Raw genomic sequence first — 18,568 nt, 5'->3', positions numbered from 1 at the left:
CACCCCGAGGTTGTAGTTTTTCTGTTTGACTTTAGGATACTTGGAAGTAGCTGGTGAAAATTGTGGTGAAACATGCTTATTCCCAAGGTTTCTCTTTTTTAAATTTAAAAATTTTTTTACTTTTACATATACATTTATATTATTACACCTATATACAATAAACCACATATAGCAAGAAGGACCACGAAACAATTAGGAATCCTATAAATGTTTCTCCTGTTCATACTTTGTAAGTGTATGGTTGAGCAGTGCTAGGTGCATCCACATTGTGACAGACCAAATCTCAAAAGCTTTTCATCAGTTCAAATTGTAACCCCATGGACCCACAGTTTTACGGGCACCATCACTGTCATGGTAAAAGGCGGTGACTATTTCTTGTCACTAGGCTTCTGTCTCCAATGATCGTTGGAAATGATTTTCTCAGTGTCTGCCCTTCACTCTGGTGACAAGGTCATTTGTCCTCCCAGCTGTCTCAGGTCACATGGCCAATACCAGGATTCACATCTGAGGAAACATTACTGTTATCTGAGGTACATGGCGTGAGAGCGAGTATCCCACCAAGAGTAGTCCGGAAGGCAGGACTAGTGGAGTACATGGGGAACCTCGCTCCCTCCTTCCAGGCTGGGGAGAGCCTCACCCACCTGCACAGCTGGTATTCCTGAGCCAAACCCAGGGTCCCACAGTTCTACAGCTCAGCAGCAGCGGACACTACTGTGCAGCATGGATATGGCTCTGTAGCCACTGTCACTGTGGGATCTATCACCATCAGGGAGGTGAAAGTTCCCAGCAGGTTGTCCCTCCCTCCTAACAAGGGCAGGCCAGATCAGCCTCCCTTGCTGTCTCTCACCTTCCCTTCCCTGCTTCTTCCCCTTCTTTCCTTCCTCGCTTTCTCCCTCCCTCTCCACCTCCCTTCACCCCCTCTTCTTCTCCAGTAGGAATCTATGTGAGCAGTAAGCAGCTGGTCTTTTCCCCCTTAGTTTCTTTAAGGAACGTGCAGTTTCCAACAGTGAGCAGAGTAGAACCCGTGAGAGACTCTGTGTCTGTGTGGGGAGGCTCTGTGTCTGTATGGAGGCTTTGTGTCTGTGTGTGGAGGCTCTGTGTCTGTATGGAGGCTTTGTGTCTGTGTGGGGAGGCTCTGTGTCAGTGGGGAGGCTCTGTGTCAGTGGGGAGGCTCTGTGTTTGTGGAGAGGCTCTGTGTCTGTATGGAGGCTCTGTGTCAGTGGGGAGGCTCTGTGTCAGTGGGGAGGCTCTGTGTCTGTGGGGAGGCTCTGTGTCTGTGTGGGGAGGCTCTGTGTCTGTGTGTGGAGGCTCTGTGTCTATGTGGGATGGTCTGTGTCAGTGGGGAGGCTCTGTGTCTGTGGGGAGACTCTGTGTCTGTATGGAGGCTCTGTGTTGGTGAGGAGGCTCTGTGTCTGTGTGGGGAGGCTCTGTGTTGGTGATGAGGTTCTGTGTCTGTATGGAGCCTCTGTGTTAGTGGGGAGGCTTGTGTCTGTGTGGGGAGCCTCTGTGTCAGTGGGGAGGCTCTGTGTCTGTGTGTGAAGGCTCTGTGTCAGTGGGGAGGCTCTGTGTCTGTGTGTGAAGGCTCTGTGTCAGTGGGGAGGCTCTGTGTCTGTGTGGGGAGGCTCTGTGTCTGTGGGGAGGCTGTGTCTGTGGGGAGGCTCTGTGTCTGAGTGGGGAGGCTCTGTGTTGGTGATGAGGTTCTGTGTCTGTATGGAGCCTCTGTGTTAGAGGGGAGGCTTGTGTCTGTGTGGGGAGCCTCTGTGTCAGTGGGGAGGCTCTGTGTCTGTGTGTGAAGGCTCTGTGTCAGTGGGGAGGCTCTGTGTCTGTGTGGGGAGGCTCTGTGTCTGTGTGTGAAGGCTCTGTGTCAGTGGGAAGGCTCTGTGTCTGTGTGGGGAGGCTCTGTGTCTGTGGGGAGGCTGTGTCTGTGGGGAGGCTGTGTCTGTGGGGAGGCTGTGTCTGTGGGGAGGCTCTGTGTCTGTGAGAGGCTCTGTATTGGTGGGGAGGCTCTGTGTCTGTGGGGAGGCATAGCTAAAGAGAGGAAGGCAGGCTGTGGCTATGGACAGAAGTGCTCATGTCTGAACCAGACTCTGACCTTCACAGGCGGCTCGGGTGGGTTCCTTGCTAAGAGTGGGTCAACAAGCAAGTGCAGAGCCATGCAAAGGAGAGTAGTCAAGAGTCATTGTTTGGTCGGACAAGAAATGTCACTATCTTTTAAAAGTGGCCTGAGCTCATCAAATCCTGTGGTTGTCTATCAAATTTATTTTATTTCACTATTTACTGGTGTGTGTGCGTGTGTGCGTGTGTGCGTGTGTGCGTGTGTGCGTGTGTGTGTGTGTGTGGGTGTGTGTGTGTGTGTGTGGGTGGGTGTGTGTGTGGGTGTGGGTGTCTGTCTTTGGCTGAAGAGCACAGAAGAGGGCTTTGACTCCCTTGGGGCTGAACCTGCTGGCAGTTATGAACCACCTGATGTGGGTGCTGTGAACTGAGCCCAAGCTTTCAGGCAGCACGTTGGTGCTCTTGTGCTGAACCCTCTGCCAAGCCTCTCCTGTCAAGATCTCACTGCTTGGCCCATCCTTCTAGTTCCCGTTTAAACCCATCCCATGGAGTTTTAGAAGGAGAGGGAGGATATGTCCCAACTACCATTTTCAACTGTATGCCTGGCTTCTATTTTTGCCCAGTATCTTTGGTCCTGGGGTCTGCGTGTTCAAACCTAACCTCCCCCTCTTCTGCAGCACATCTAGGGAAAACACCCTTGTGGACTCACAGTGTACAGAGCTGCTTTGTGTAGGGCTCCCCCGCTGCCCTGCTGGTTAGATTCCGGCATGGCCAGAGGTGGCACTGCCAGTACTTAGAGTTCCCTATGCTTGTGCAGAATGGAAGGGAAGGCCAAGGTCAGGGAAATCTAGATGCAATTGCTACATTGTGGAGGAAGCTTGCCCTTACAACCGAGTGCTTACATTTTTAGTTATAAATACATCATATATTTACATGGTGAGTATGAAGAAAGGGGAGGGAGGAAGGGAGGGAGAGACAAAGAGAGACAGAGAGAGACAGAGAGGTGTACAAGATAGTGCTTCAGTGAGATTGTGATTTAGCAAGTTTTCTTTGTGTTTTACAGCCGTGTGGTCACCTAAACAGACCACACAGAGGCAGAAGCTATCGTTGGGTACTTGGTTATATCTTTGTCGGTAGCTCATGTAACTTAACTTTAAGAGCACAGAGCATTAATAAAATTTCACCTTTCATCTTAAATGGGAAGTCGGAACTTTTTCCTGGTGAAGGGAAAACAACTTATCTTTGCTTTTCCTCACCCATTTTGTTGAGGTATAATCGACAACTCAGAATATCACTCAAGGGATATGCTGCGATGACTTGATATACATTGTAAAATTATGGCTGAAATCATGCTAATTGGCACACTCACCACCTCACACGATTAACTACCTCTGTGTCCATGCGTGTGGAGGACTCCGTGCATCTGGCGTCTTGGCCAGCTTCGGGCCCTCGGCAGCATTGCTTCCCTGCTACCCCGTGGGCTCCAGAGCTTGCTCACAAGGCTGATTCTCAATGCACTTGCAGCCGGGGAATTTCCCTCACCTTTCCTCCCGGGGCGGTGTCATTGGAATCCTCTAATCAGAAGCGCTTGACAGAGACCCCCTTCACTGCGCCTGGTAGTGAGCACAGCTGTGTGGCCGGGACACTGCAGGGAATAGAGTTCACTTGAGAATCTCCGCCTCCTTTGTGTTTCTCCTTATTTCTCTCCAAGCTGACTTCTCAAGCTTCTTACCTTAAATTTTATTTGACAATTCTGGTCACATATGATTCAGGCTCCTAACTTTGGATTACCCTAAACATTGCATGGCTTTAATACACTTGCTGGACCGGCCATTTCAGTCCCACCTGGGCGAAGATAATTGAGAAGTGCTCTGAATGCAAAGCGGTTCTTGGCTTCGCCCAGGCTGAGGTGAGGGGCACACTTACCCAGTCCTCTCACGGCTGGAGGCGCCATTTACACGTGCACAGAGGTTAATATTACAGGGCTCTTGGGCCAAGCAGCTGACAGCTTTTCCTGCACTTGAATTTTGATTCTCCTTCCCGACGACCTTACGTTTTCATTAGGGCTGCTGCACATTTCACAGACGTAAGTGAGGCGCCCCGGGCGGTAGCCGGGGGAAGTGGTTCTTCTCTGATTTCATCTTGTCTTCTTACTCATTTCAGAGAAAAATTTCCCACTCTATGCAGATTGTAATGCAAAACTCCGCAGCTGAGAACCCTCTTAAATAAGGTAGAGCTGTGCCTCCCACTGGTTCATTCCAAGATTTCAGAGAAGAGAAGGCCTCAGCCGAGCCACTTTTCTGGCTGAGTTATGCATAAAGGCAATAAAGCCATAATTACGTATTAAATGGGGGAACAATTCAGATAAAATGATATATGACCTTATATAAACCACCTTCTCATACTCGGTGTTACACCTCTTTCGACTCTGCAGCCATCTTCACTTAACCCTGATGTCTGAACATTGCACTACTGAACTTCTCCTGGCAAAACTCAGTAAATGCCAGAAGCCCACAGCACCTCAGGGGTCCCTCCCACCTTCTCCGAACGTTTGGTACTGATTACGTAAGCGGTCACGCCTCGGAGAGCCCATGCATCTGGCTGGGGAAATTAGGGCAACTTTCTCCTTGCAGCGTGTATCACACTGCGACATATACCAGCAGACCATGGCGTCGGGTGTATTCGGACAGATCATGTTGTCTGTTTCCCATCCGACCATCACTGGCTCATTCAAGTCAAGTTTTGTTGTGGATTTGGGCCCTTGTAATCAGGCAGAACACTTCCAGTGAGTGTGTAGCAAGGCCAGGAGCAGAGTGATAAAGCCAGTGTGTTCCCAGCACTGTGTCCTCCACAGCCTAAAAACCCATGCTCATTTGCAAGATCTGTTAGAAACTGTTTCCAAAAGAAGAAAAGGTACAGCTTTCATGTATTTCCCACGATGCAGTTAACAAACAACTCATTTAAGGAATTAGGTTTTATCTAACAATTTCAAAGTTCTGTATCCTGGCCAAACACCAGCATACGGCCTCAGCAAAAAGGGCAGACGTAAGAGACAGGAAAGGCTTACAGCTCGCCTGGCTGGTGATGCAAAAGGCTTCCTGATGTCCACAGACCATGTTTTGTGTGTAGAGGGTGATCATCAGTGTTCAGTAGCTTTCTAGGCGTCCATGTATAAAGTGAGCAGCCTGACATTTGTTGAGGAGGCCTTTGACAAGCTCTTTGATACAATAAAGCTGAAGTACGTTGCTGGACGCCACACTGCCCAAAGCCACACTGGGGAACTCACCAATTTGAATGCCAAACAGCTGCTCACATTGAACTCAAATAACAAGATCGTGTGTGTGTGTGTGTGTGTGTGTGTGTGTGTGTGTGTGTGTGTGTGTGTGTGTGTGTTGTGTTGATCTGCATGTAGCAGTCAGAAGACATCCTTGGTGTTTTGCCTGGTCTCTCCCTTGTGTGAGGCCAGGTCGTATTCACCACACTCGGCGGCCCGGGAGGGTTCTCCCATCTTAGCCTCTTGTCTCATCATGGCAGGGCTATGTGCATCCTGGGATCCACACTCACCTTCTCTGCTAGCACGTTACCCACTGAACCATCTCCCCACCCCCTCAAAGAGCAAGCTCTTAAAGACAAAGCACATCTGATGAACGGAACAGCTGTGACCAAAGCTCTCTAAAGGAGTTTGTGTGAGGCTGTCCAGGTTTAGAAAGCCATGGACAACCCAAATTTACATTTATTAAGAGAGATGGTGGAAGCATGGCTTCTTGGCTTCTGCTGGCTGCATTCATATATATGATTTATTATCCTCCTGCAAAAGTAGAGTTTAATACAAAGAATGTGTCTTGGGACCATGGCATTGAGAAGGTACACAAAATGAGCTTTTGATTCCCTTAATCTATCAAAAATATAAATAGAAAATGTAATTTCTTCTGGGCATGAGTCATATTTGTCTCTTGGCATATCTGGTACTTTTTTTTGCTGTGTATTGTAAATTTGAAATTGTTGAATGTCTGAACAGGTTACCAGCGAATAAAGTGTTCTGGGCTTAATTTTTTTTCTTAAGGAAGAAAATTATTTATGGTTTCGTTTGATCCTTGGGAAATGATTTCAGTGTGTGATGGAGCAATCTCAGCAAAGCCTGGAATGCACATACCATGTGGATATGTACTGAACCTTAGCTTGTGTGGATCTGTGCTACACTGGGTGATCCTTGCAGTCGGTCGGTCTCTCACCTCTGGTGTATGTGAATTTGAGACGCATCCAATGTGCAGTTTAGCCCGGGACTCTCCTTGTCTCTTACAACCACAAAGAGAAGTCATTTTGGGTGACCTCCCCTGCCTCCCCCGCAGCATTCTGGATTTTCCAAAAACTTCCAGTTGCTCAGAATCCTCTGATGTCTTCATTCAGTTATACCATTTCCTCCTGTGTGTTTCTAGGTGAGACTATTATACATAGAAACATTTTATTTGTGTGTTTTCCTTCTAAAAAGGCCTCATGGCCAGAGGTAAGTAACATCTGTATCCGTGTGTCCATCCACGGGCGGTGTTCACATGGGAAACAGGAGGGTGGATCTGCCCCGTGTGCAGGAATGGTCTCCTCACAGCTCCATTATTGGCTGAGGTGGGGCTCATGAAGACTCATGCTCCTTCGGGACCTCCTGGGAGTTAGTGGCTGTTTGAGGCAGGACTGCAGCCACTGTTAGGTTGCGGTATCTACCATGTCCTGTTGCAGTGATTAAAATGCCATGGCTAAAAGAAACCTCAACGAGAGAGTTTCTCTTGAGTTAGAACTTCCTGATCATGGAAAGGAGGCATGGCAGCAAGCAGCAGGCACGGCAGGAGGAGCAGCAAGGTGAGAGAAAACATACATGTTGAACAGCAAGCAGAGAGAAAGAACTAGAAGAAGGCCATGCCCATATCATCTCAGACACTCAGTGACACACTTCCTGCAGCAGGACTGGACTACAAAACCTCCCCAGACAGCATCACAGTTGGGGGTCAAGTGTTCAAATCCCCACACCTATGGGGGACGTGTATCACTCCAGCCACCACAGTTACCCAGGCTCTAGTACACAGCCCACCCACATGCTCAGGCAGACAACCCTAATTAAAGTTTGTATGTAAAAATAAGCATGGAAAAAAAAAAGCCGAACCTTTGTCAAGCATCCCTACTGCACGCCCTTGGTCATAGCTGAGTAATGTATCAAAGAGGCACTGTACAGCAAGCACAGTGCATGCCTAAGCCCTGACTATGGCATCAGGTCAGACCTCTCTGAGGAATCAGTAGGCAGGCCTTAGCATTAGACTCATTCCTCAGATAGGCTTCTGGGAAATCTTTGTCCACCCATCCATTTTTTTTTATATCTACAAAGAGGCATTTATTAAATGCCCTCTGGACATCAATTCAGCAATGAACATAAATTTAAAACACAATAAACCCTCTTCATTTTTCTGATAAAGGAAACTGCTACAGGGATACAATTTAGCAGCGGAAACCATACATGTTAGACAGACTCATTAGAATTTGTATGTTGGGAAATATGAATGTGTTCCACTGAATACTTAATCAAAATTAATTAAAAAGCGATCCCTCATAGCTTCTCGCTGGCTCTCCAGTTTGTAGACACGGTATTGGAGTCTTGAGTTGAGTGTGACATTGACATCTCTAAACGGCACATATCTCAATCCTGATAACCTGCACTCTCCATAGGAAATATGAGGGTCAAATGTATAGTTACATACAGCCTCACAGTCAGTGGCATCATCTGTAGAACCATGAAAGAATAACAAACACGGCCCCACATCTCCTGTGCTACATGGCTTTACATTTTATTACTTCGGTACTCACAACATAAAAATGAATATCTGTACTTGAGATTGTTCTGACTGCAAGAATCCAGGTGCTGAAGAGGGTTAGAGACCATAGCATGAGTGCCTGGCCCCAAAACCTCAAACCATAGACTGACTACAAGGCGGGCTAGGCCTGAGGTCCAGCGGGCAGCAAAGATCAAGAAGGGAGAAGTAGGGGGAGAGTGTGTGGATGCTGGTGCGTGTGGATGCTGGTGCGTGTGGATGCTGGTGCGTGTGGATGCTGGTGCGTGTGTGTGGATGCTGGTGCGTGTGGATGCTGGTGCGTGTGTGTGGATGCTGGTGCGTGTGGATGCTGGTGCATGTGGATGCTGGTGCGTGTGGATGCTGGTGCGTGTGGATGCTGGTGCGTGTGGATGCTGGTGCGTGTGTGTGGATGCTGGTGCATGTGGATGCTGGTGCATGTGGATGCTGGTGCGTGTGGATGCTGGTGCGTGTGGATGCTGGTGCGTGTGGATGCTGGTGCGTGTGTGTGGATGCTGGTGCGTGTGGATGCTGGTGCGTGTGGATGCTGGTGCGTGTGGATGCTGGTGCGTGTGGATGCTGGTGCGTGTGGATGCTGGTGCGTGTGGATGCTGGTGCGTGTGGATGCTGGTGCGTGTGGATGCTGGTGCGTGTGGATGCTGGTGTGTGTTTGTGGATGCTGGTGCGTGTGGATGCTGGTGCACTTTTTCAGTGTGTGCTTTTCCTAACATAAGGGCAGACCACAGGCAGAGACGCCAGAAGTGTGGATGCTGTTACCGGTGAGGCAGTGGTTGAAATGACTGCTGCTCTTGTACGTTTTCCATGTCTTCAGCTCCTCGGCGTTTTCTAGCTTCAGATCAAAGGACTATAATTTTGGGGAGGAGAAGTCCTTATCTCAAAATGTTGGAACAGAATTATTTCAAGTTCTGGAGTTTAGGGAATTTTTGGATGTTTATATAATGAGATTTATTTATATATTGGCATACCGCATGAATGAGATGACTCTGATCATGAGATTTATGTTTCATGTTTTAGCATATTTTATCCACATACTCTGAAGGTAACTTTACAGATTTTTTTTGAGAAATTTTTGCATTAAATAGTTTTGTCATGTGAAATTTTCTCTCCATGTCACCTTAATACTCAGAGATCTCTGACTTTGAGGTGTTTGGTATTTCATACTTTTGGATTAGAGATGTTCAACCTATAGTTTACTTTCTGTATCTATGTGAGTGTGTTCTCTAAAAGATTCTATTCAGAGCCCATCCATCCCTCCCTGCACCCATCCATTGATCTGTTCATCAATCTGTCCATATGCCCATCCATCCATCCGCCCGCCCATCTGCCCATCCATCCATCCGCCCGCCTATCTGCCCATCCATCCACTTACCTATCGATCTCCTATTGAAACAGGATCTCACCCCGTAGTCCAAGGTAGTTGGAAACTCATTAAGTGGCTGAGAAACCTGATGTGATCCTTTGGCCTCAGCCTCCCAAGTGCTAGGATCAGAAACTTTCTTTTTAGTTGAGATTTTTAATTGAGATTTTAAGACTTCATGTTTTTGTGTACTTTGAAGGAAGACTCAGGATTGATGTTAGGTTTATTGTAAATGAAGCATTCTTGTCGGGTACAGTCATACCTCGGTTTCTATGGGGAACTAGTTACAGGGCATCTCTGCCTCAGGATTCCAAAGTGTATGCTCAGGCTTCGGACATGAAGCGATTGAACATTTGTGTACAAACCAAGCGCATCCTCATTGACTTTAAAGCATCTCTCAGTTGCTTGGAGTACATCATATATGTGAATGCTGTGTACATGGCTGTTGCCTGTGTAGTTTAGGGGATAGAATACAAAATAAGGGTCTGTATGTTGGCAGTCTGCAAGGCTCATGTCTGCCATTTTCAAGAGAGTAAAAACAATGAGTGGATTCCATTTCAGAAGGATGATGTACATTTTTGGTTTTCAGTTGGAGGGAGCTAGTTCCACGCAGTGGGTAGGTAGCTGGGCAGCTGATGAGAAGCAAACCCTATACTCTTGCTGTGAGTTCTCTGTCAGAATGCTAGCAGAGATGTGGGAAACCCTGTTCTTGGGGAAATGTGTCCTTCGCTGACATCCCAGGAGTCCCATGTGCTTGTCCTAGAGTGTCCACAGGCAGGCATAGAGATGGTGAGCGTCAAGGATGGGCCACTCAGCTCTCCTGACGCTCATGGCAAGTGTGTGCCTTGGGAGTCACATGGCACAGTCACAAGGCATGCTCACAGGGAGGTTACCCTCAATGGCAGCTCAGACTGAGATGCTGTGATATGATGGCACATTGTCATCTTTAACCTGCAGTGTTTGTTGTGTGGCTCATTTCAGACACCAGTGGGTGGTGACATTTCCTAGCCGAGGAGTCCAGAGACAGAATCCTGCAAGTGAGAGCAGGGCTCCGTGGGAAACTGACACTCCTGGAGACTTTCCATTTTGCTGGAATGAAAACAAACAATCAGAACATTGAGACAGTATACCCCTGTCTCCTGTTTCACACTCTAGAGGGAGCTGACCTTTTACCAATTGAGGGAAGAACCAGGATTGAGTTCACACTGCCCAGAGGCAGGAATGTGTGTGAGCATGTGTAGATGTAAGCTCAGTACATCTGTGTTCCTCTGAGCATGTGTACCTATGTGTGTACATGTGTGCCTCCATCACTGTGGTTTTGTATATGGGTGCACATCTATTAACAAGTAGGCAAATGTGTGAATGTGTGCTCCTGTGTGCATACATCTATTTATGTAAATATATGCCTGTCTGTGTGTATGTATAATATACATGTACGAATGTGGTTTTTGTATATACAAGTGTATAAATGTATGTGTCTTATGCGTGCTTATACACCTGTGTGAACAAGGTATGAAGGTGTGTGATATGAAAGGAGTCATGTGGAAATGTGCACAGGTGTGTGTGTCTGTGTGTGAGTGTGTGCATGAGGTATGGAGGCTTGCGTGTGGGAACATGAACACTTGTGGGAATGTGTGTACATTTGCTTGTGTGAGGGCATAGACATATGTGAAGTGAGCATGTGTCTGTCTAGCGCTATGGAAATTCACTTGAGGTTGTCTTTGCTGTGCTAAAGTTACACTCTGGAGTCAAGTGTGCTCTTGGCATCCACGAAGGCTGCTCACCTCAGAAAGCCAAGCCTTGTGGGGTGTCACTTCCATCCCTTGATCTTTTGATTTTGATCTGGGAAGGGGAAGGAAGGGATGAGGTCACTGTGACATAGACCTCTTTGGCAATTAAGTGTTCTGGAACAGTGACATGTGTCATTTACTACTCGTTGGCTGATAGCTGTGCACTGCAATGGCTCTCGCCAATAACCGTCTCATGCTTCAGCGCTGTAAGCTGCCTAAGAGCAAGGGTCTCTTCATTCTACTTGGTGTTTCATCTGTTTCCCTCGGCACCTAGCACAAAATCCACTTCGAAATAGATGCTTCTGGTGACCTTAGCCTGTGTTTATTCTCTCCCCCCACCCCCCGTATCTGCCAATCAGTCTGCTGGGAACCGAGGCCCCGACCATGAAAAGAGGAGAGTCCTTTGGGATGAGCTGTGGGAAAACCTTCAGCTGACAACTGCTGCTTCTGAACTGCATGAGGGGCCATAGGGGTCTCAAGGGCAGCGTCCTAGGGTTAACATAGAGCTATGATGGGGGACCTTTGAGGAAGGAACAAGAGAAATTAAAATTTAAGATTAGACAGACCAAGAGGTAGTGGCAAAAAAGGGTTTTGTTTTTAAATTTTTCTGTGTGGAACCAACAAATCTCTCTGTCTGTTTATCTATCATCTATTACCTCACTGTCATCTATTTATCTAATCTATGATGTGTCACCTGGTTGCTCTATCATCTATCTATCTATCTATATCTATTTATTATCTATGTATATATCTATCTGCCATCTATCATCTATTTATATATCCTTGATTTCTCTTGCCTATCATCTTTCCTTGATCTATCTATCTATCTATCTATCTATCTATCTATCTATCATGTATCAATTTGTCTATCCTCTATCATCTATTTATCCTTTATCTGTCTGTCTATCATCTATCTATCTTACATCTACCTATCAATCATCTGTCTCTCATTTGTTACCCCCAAATCTAGCCAGTACTCAGTTTGTATCACTACTCTTCTCAAAGGCCAGCATCCCAGCGGAATCTGTCTATCATCTTTAACTTACTCTGCAGATAGGAAGGAACCGCTTCTGATATTCACTCCGAAGAAGGAGAGCATCACCAGGTCTGTGCTTTGGTGACTATATCCCAGTGTGGACTCAAAAGCAAGGCGAGGTAAATGGGCTGCTAGAAGGCGGCTCTCACTCGCCCTGCAGGGGCGTGGATCTGAACAGTACAACACAGGTCTGAGAAGGAGAGGATGGGCAGGAGGTTGCTGAGGGAGAGAGGAGGGAAAGCAGTTCAAATTCAGCAAAGCCAGGGGGAAGCAATGGGAGCCCAGTGAGCTCATGAGGAGACAGAGAGAGGCCTGAGGAGGTGAACCTGGCGTGCCCAGTGCTGCAGACAGAGCAGGATGTGTGGAGGCTGGAGGAGCTCCTCAAGGGAATGGGGGGGATGGGATGTGTGCAGCAGCTGGGAAGCAAATGGACAAGGAAGAAATGGAAGCAAGATGGCCTCAGCAGGCTGATAGGCACAAGAAGGGAGGGTAACAGAGGCAGCAAGGCCACACATCACTCACCCCAAACAGGATTCTCCAGTCACTTGAGTTCTCATGTAAGGAAGTTGGAACACCTGAGACAGTGTCTTGTTTGCATCCATGCTGCAAATCTACTTATAATTAGACCTTATTCTAATATACAGAACATGACAATATTTTAAGAGCTGTATCATGAACTGAAAAGAGCCTGCTCATCTTTTAAGACAATGATTTCTCATTGAGTGTGTGTAGAATGTATTTTCCAGCCATGGAGTGCACAATGTGTCCTTATTTTCTAAATGTATAAATCCTGAAAGGGTGTATATTACCAAGTATAACAGTATCGTATTAAATATCATAGAAAAATTTCAAATAGATAAAAGTTTTATTCATAAATTAGAAAACAAATCAAGGTAAGTTCATGAATTGTTTTTATTCCATAAAATACAATTTTAACTTATTCAGATTGTAATTTATGAAATATTCCTATGTAAGCATACATTTTAAAGCAAAAGATTAAAACTGTGTTGATTATTCCTTAGAAATTACACATTCACTATAAAACAAGTCTTTTTAGGACACATAGTGAGAACATTGCATGATTTTCCCGGGGGGAGGGGCATCTAGTCTCTCTAGGTAGAGAGGACAATGACAGAGCAAAGGAAAGATGGACCAAGTCCCCTGTGGTATAACAGTGAGTTTCCCAGAGTCACCTACAGGGGCTAGTGTGACTCACAGGAAGCTCTACCACCAAGATGTCCCTTTCAAACAAATGTTTATATATCAACATTTGGAGCCTTAAGGAGAAAGATCCTTAGGAAGACTTACTCAGAATACCTAAAGTCTTTGGGAGTCTGAGACCTTCTTCCTCCATCCACAGGGAGTGTTAACTGGCTTGATCTTGTGAGGGTTTATGTAGGTCAATATGGCTCTTCAAGACAATGGTGATTATATCCAACTTGGAGGACACAGCTGTAGCACAGCAATAAGATGAAATGGTGCTGCACTGTGACAAGTTGAGATATTTTATGCTGTTTCAAGCTTGGCAGTCATTGCTTAAAAAGTAAGTGAAGTCTAGACACAGAGTTTCACCATGATGAAGGTTCCTTTCTCCTGAAAAAAGCTGTTGTTAAGTTGGTGCGTTGAGTGATTTATGGTGTGGCAGAACCAGGTACATCAGTGGTCACCCAGGAATGAGGTACTGCATGTAAGATCTCATGGAGCAGGAAAGATTAGACAGCCTTGGCCATGAAAGTTTTCATTAGGATTGATTGCATTGTTGCAAGCAGCAGGGTCTCACTTTCTATGGCCAATTCATTACATACTGTGCCTCCTTTTGGTCTGTAATGTTCTGTGTATTTTTCTATCTCCATATACTATGAGCCTTGAAGACAAATCACTGGGTCTCTTTGTCTCAATCTTCATCACACATGCAGGTCGCATTCTAAAAATTCAGGTAAGGACTCCCAATTGGCAAGGCATGGTCAGTCCTGAATCAGATTAATTCTGAGTTGGCCTGACTACTCCAGAACAAATCACCACAGATATCAGACCTCCAAGGAAATTACTGTGAAGTATACACACACACACACACACACACACTCATGTGCGTGGAGGTCAGGAGAGAGAGAGAGAGAGAGAGAGAGAGAGAGAGAGAGAGAGAGAGAGAGAGAGAGAGAGAGAGAACACAAAAGCTTGTTGTTTTATTATTATCGTCAACTACCCAAACATTTAGATCTTGGGGATGTAGTAGAACCCCAAAGCCCCTTCTCTCAGGATGTATCTTACTTGGTAGCCAGATTCTATATGAACATAATTTTCATCTTAGCTTTATATCTCAACAAGTTATTTCTTATAACTTGGGAAGGCAGTAGAACATGGGCTTAGTCAATAGTACTGACTGTGATGGGGAGGCTAGAAGTTGCCTTACACCAGGCATTGCAGCTGTCTTGGTGCTAACATGTTAAGAACATATCTTTGAGGAGATCTGTACCCGTGGGAACCCAACTTTCCACAAGACTGTGCAGCTGGCTTCTTCCAAAGTGCACAGCACATAAGAAAACAGGTCACGTCACCCTGGAGAAACTTAAATAGGCAGTGCCTCAGCCTTGAGGCCAAGGACAACACCAACATTAGCAATTCTACTAGGGTACCTCTTGTGGTGTGTAATAAGAAGGCTGTTTCACACCTGCGGCTCTTCTCCAGACTCCACGCCTTACTCTAATGACGAGAAAACCCAGACAAGCCCAAGGCAAGAAGCAATCTACCAAATGTTGGCGAAGCACTCCTAAAGAAAATGATGAAAAAGAATGATCACAGCTAAAGAGGATCCTGGGAAGACTTGATGACCAAATGGAATGCATCTTGATGGAACATCATCAGGACAGGGGAGAACACTTGGTAAAGCTAAGAAGTCCTGACAATTACAGGTTTTAGGCAACAACCCTGGGTCTGTTCAGACTCACTAACTGATTGTCTTAGTTATTTTTCTATTGTTGTGATGAGTTACCATGGCAACCTGTAGAAGGAAGAGTTATTTGGGGCTTAGGGTTTCCAAGAGTTAGAGTCCATGGCCGCCATGGTGGGACGCATGACAGCAGGCAGGTAGGCATGGTGTGGAAGCAATATTTAGAGCTCACATTTCAATCCATGAGCACAAGACACACAGGGAAAACTAATGGGGAATTGTGTGTATTTTCGAAACCTCAGTACCCACCCTCATTTTCACCTTCCAACAAGGCCATACCTCCCAATGCTTCCCAAGCAGTGTCACCAAGTGGGGGACCAAACATTCAAATATATGAGCCCATAAAAGGGGGGGAACCTCTCATTCAAACCACCACACTGAAACAAGTGTCATAGTAACCAAGATACAGCTATCAAGGAAAACAGTGCAGATTTATGGGAAATACTTACATCTTCATTTATGTATCTGAAAATTTTCTAAAATAAAAATGTTCTTTTTTTCAGTGAATATTATTCTGTCTGCATGTTCTATGACATTTATTTAGCTTTGCTCCTTCTGTTCTTCAGTCCTGAAAGCTGCCTTGCTCCTCCCCATCTTACCCCGTGTTTCGTTGATGATGCCCCTGGTACCTGGTAGCCACAGGCAGAAATTCTCTAAGTTTTAGGAATTTTGAGTGCTCAGGACAACCCTTAGCATGGAGACTGGGGGAGTGTCTGTCCTTCCATTAGCTAAGGTTACCCATGTTAGAACCATTTGCAGAGCAGGAGGACCCTCAAGGATTGGTGAACACAGCTCCTGTGATGTGGAGAGAGAGAGAGAGAGAGAGAGAGAGAGAGAGAGAGAGAGAGAGAGAGAGAGAGAGAGAGAGATTCAGCAACAGAAATGCTTGTTGGTGACTCCCTCTTGAGAAGGCCACGTTCTCATCTCCTGGGTTGTAACAGTCTGCTTCTCAGTCTACTTCTTGGGGTTAAACCAGGCCTTTGTTTCCTATAAAAAGAAGCCCTACTTGATGAAATTCCAATTTATTAGACTTTGCAGTCTAGCCTAACTTATGCAGTTCTAACCCTGCCTGACCATGAGTGGTAAGAACGAGTTTACTCTTAGGATAGTTACTTGAGGTACTGGCTTCTTTCCTCATTGATACTAATTAACCTCTTTTGCTATTTTCTCAAATGAGAGCCAAGTTTCTTCAAGAGATAGAGAAATCCAAAGGAACATGTCCTTGAACTGGTAAGTTCTTTTTATAGGCTCTTATTTTCACTTAAGGAGCTTTGTAGATGGAGAAGGGGTGTCATTGTCTGTAATGACTTTGCTCATTTTTCTATTTTTTAATATAGAACAATTCTCACAAAGCTTAAAATAATTCAGTTCTTGTTCATTTGCTGACATTTGTTGATAATTGACATGAAGAAGTTATTTAGAGCGGAAAGCTGTGAGCCAGCTCTTTCCCAGTACTGAGCATCTTCTGCCCCCTCTATGGAGGCAAGTTCGCTGCCCTTGGCCTACAGGAACTATTCAGTGCACAGGGCTTCTGTTTAGCACATGGTGGGTGTATACCTCGAATCAATGACTCGGTCATCAGAATAAGGTCAGAGGTTCTCTAGGTCTGTGTGGGGGACAGTCAGTGCTAAATGAACAACGCATAAGAGGGTTGTACCAGTGGCTATCACATGCTGCCTAAATTGGGAGGTCTTCCTGCATGTAACGGGAATGAAAGCGAGCAACCAGATTTCTATGACCACCCTTGCCTTGATGTGAGACACGAGATAGTGATTTGCTTAGACCAGATGGCATCTACAAAGAAACTGCTTTGGTGACACGCGAATGGGCTTACATTCCATACTGAATAGTTTGAATCTTCAGTAATCCCCAGAGACCCAGATATTAAATGTTGACACCAGCCCTTGGCATGATTTGTAGGTGGCAGAACCTTCTAGAGGTGCAGCCTAGTAGAAGGACGCTAGCCTCTTCTCTTGCTTCCTGGCTGTTACTACGTAGACAGACGATGCTCCTCTGCTATGTGCTCTTGTCAGAGTGCGCAGTGAATCAAGAGTAGAACGGCACAGCCATGCGGCCGTCGGACTGACCCCTCTGAAAGTGCAAACCTTCTTGGAAGCTCACTATCTCAGGTAGTTTGTCGCAGTCACAGAAAGCCAAGTAACAAAGGAAGTCCACAGAGGAACAACTTGCAACTTGGGATGGAAGTGAAGTGAAAGATGCTTGCCGGGGAGAAAGTCCTACTGAGTGCTGTTAAGAGCGTTATTCATGCCGGAGCGACAGCAAGGCTAGCCTAGGTGCAAACTAATGTTAACTCCATCCGCGTTTTGAAACCACAGGCAAAATATTAACATAAACCTCGGCGGCATGTGCCTTCTGGAGGATCCCTCTGTGCCGCTCTACTTCCCGCGAAAACAGCCTCTGACGTCAGGTGGGTGGGAATGCAGACAGAGACTCGTGATGACTAACCCGAAGCTGAATGTGGTCTGGACCTAGAGTGTAGCTGCCTTCTGGACCACGGGTGAGGGGTTTGTTTTGCCTGTAACAGCAGCCGTTACCTTGGGAACGGATAGGATTTCTGACTTACCCGATGCTCCAAGGGAATAAAGGGGGTTCCAACAGCCTCTCTTTGGGCCTCGGGAGAAGGAAGCTGGCTGGCACCGTGGAATCTGTTCAGATGCACCTACCTCTTCTCACCCAGGAATCAAACTCCCTGCAGAGGTACCGGAACTGCGGGCCGAGGGCGTCCCTACATCTTGCCTTCTGGACCACTGGCTCTCGGTAGGAAGAGGAAATGCCTCTTTAATAGTAGATGTTCTTAAACATCAGTCTAGCAGGTCGTGTGTGGCGTTCCAGCACCACTGGGTCCTAACTGGCGCTCTGTTGCCATTTTTACTATCTGGCCCTCTGCAGTTCTTTAAGTTGGGTTTGTTTGTTTTGGTTTTCTTTCTGCCACTTTAATAGCCAGTAATTTAAGGGCCTAGAGCAGCAGGCCTTCGCTTCCTGCTTCTTCCGGAAGAGTTCATGATGTAGCTGCCCCCAGCGCTATGAGCTGATAGACCTTTGGTTCATGGCTTCCTTTCCCCTTTTCTTCTATAACCCAGTTTCCTCAGCCCTTACTGGGAGGACAGTGGGGTCACATTTGGGGCCTGCACAGGTCGTCCAGACTGTGCCTCCATCTAAGACTTTCCGGTGTTCTCAGATCTGTAAGTCACCATGACCGTGTGAGTTCTCAGCCACAGGTTCAGGGGTTAGGATTGCAGACGCTGGACTCCAAGTTACACCTCTTTGTTTATTATTTTGTTGTTGTTTGTTGTTTGGGTTTTGTTGTTGTTGTTTGCTTGCTTTTTTCCTCTTCTTCTAAGACACTCTTTTTCTCCATTGGTTCTTCTCTTATTTAGAATTTAAGCATAAAGCACCTTCATCCACTGATCACTGGCATTTTCTCAGGCAGTTCACTTTGAGCCTCAGGGAAAAAAAAAATCTCGGATATTCTGTACTTTCTGACTTGGAGTTGTTTCCATTTTCCCCTCCACG

General features: G+C 46.3%; 1 protein-coding gene across 2 annotated transcripts in view; it reads left to right on the top strand.

Annotated features, from left to right (window-relative positions):
- Positions 1-16,542: 16,542 nt before the first annotated feature.
- The window catches only part of LOC311593551 (uncharacterized protein), a 303,384-nt gene continuing 301,358 nt past the window's right edge, over positions 16,543-18,568 (top strand). For both annotated transcript variants that reach the window (XR_014777748.1, XM_084774924.1), the window contains exon 1: positions 16,543-17,812. The gene's annotated coding sequence lies outside the window, so the exon portion shown is untranslated. The remainder of the gene's footprint in view (positions 17,813-18,568) is intronic.

Source organism: Acomys minous, assembly GCF_964271855.1.
Source record: "Acomys minous genome assembly, chromosome: 3".
NCBI lineage: Eukaryota > Metazoa > Chordata > Mammalia > Rodentia > Muridae > Acomys > Acomys minous.
This window is presented reverse-complemented; position numbering and strand designations above follow the sequence as displayed.